The sequence below is a fragment of the Oryzias melastigma genome, linkage group LG5 (assembly GCF_002922805.2).
Source record: "Oryzias melastigma strain HK-1 linkage group LG5, ASM292280v2, whole genome shotgun sequence".
NCBI classification, from domain to species: Eukaryota; Metazoa; Chordata; class Actinopteri; order Beloniformes; family Adrianichthyidae; genus Oryzias; species Oryzias melastigma.
The window spans coordinates 12,053,045-12,053,374 of NC_050516.1; the positions used below are offsets into that span (position 1 = coordinate 12,053,045).

General features: G+C 25.8%; 1 protein-coding gene across 3 annotated transcripts in view; it reads right to left on the reverse strand.

The window, feature by feature from the left end:
• The window catches only part of LOC112145296 (low-density lipoprotein receptor-related protein 1), a 137,746-nt gene that overhangs the window by 84,359 nt on the left and 53,057 nt on the right, over positions 1-330 (reverse strand). The gene's annotated exons all lie outside the window — the stretch shown is intronic.

Below are 330 nucleotides of genomic sequence, written 5' to 3' on the forward strand. Positions count from 1 at the left end.
GTAGTATTTTTATTAGTATTTTATTCTGCTATTACTAATAAACATGCTCTATAGTTGATGTATTCATGTCTTAAGATTGTTGTAATTAGTTAAACATTTTTATTTGCCGTAAGTCTCTGTCCTGTGTTTTAAAATGCACTTAATTACAAAAGAATTGAGTATTTCCAAAATTACTCTATATGACAAAATTTCAAGAAAAAGTATCGATATCAATATCAGTAATAATAGTCCTGTAACTACTTGGTATCGGATTGATAACAAAGTTTTTAGTATCGCCCACATATGACAGAAACTTTATCCTAGAAGTTTAAACTTTTTTTTTTTTTTTTT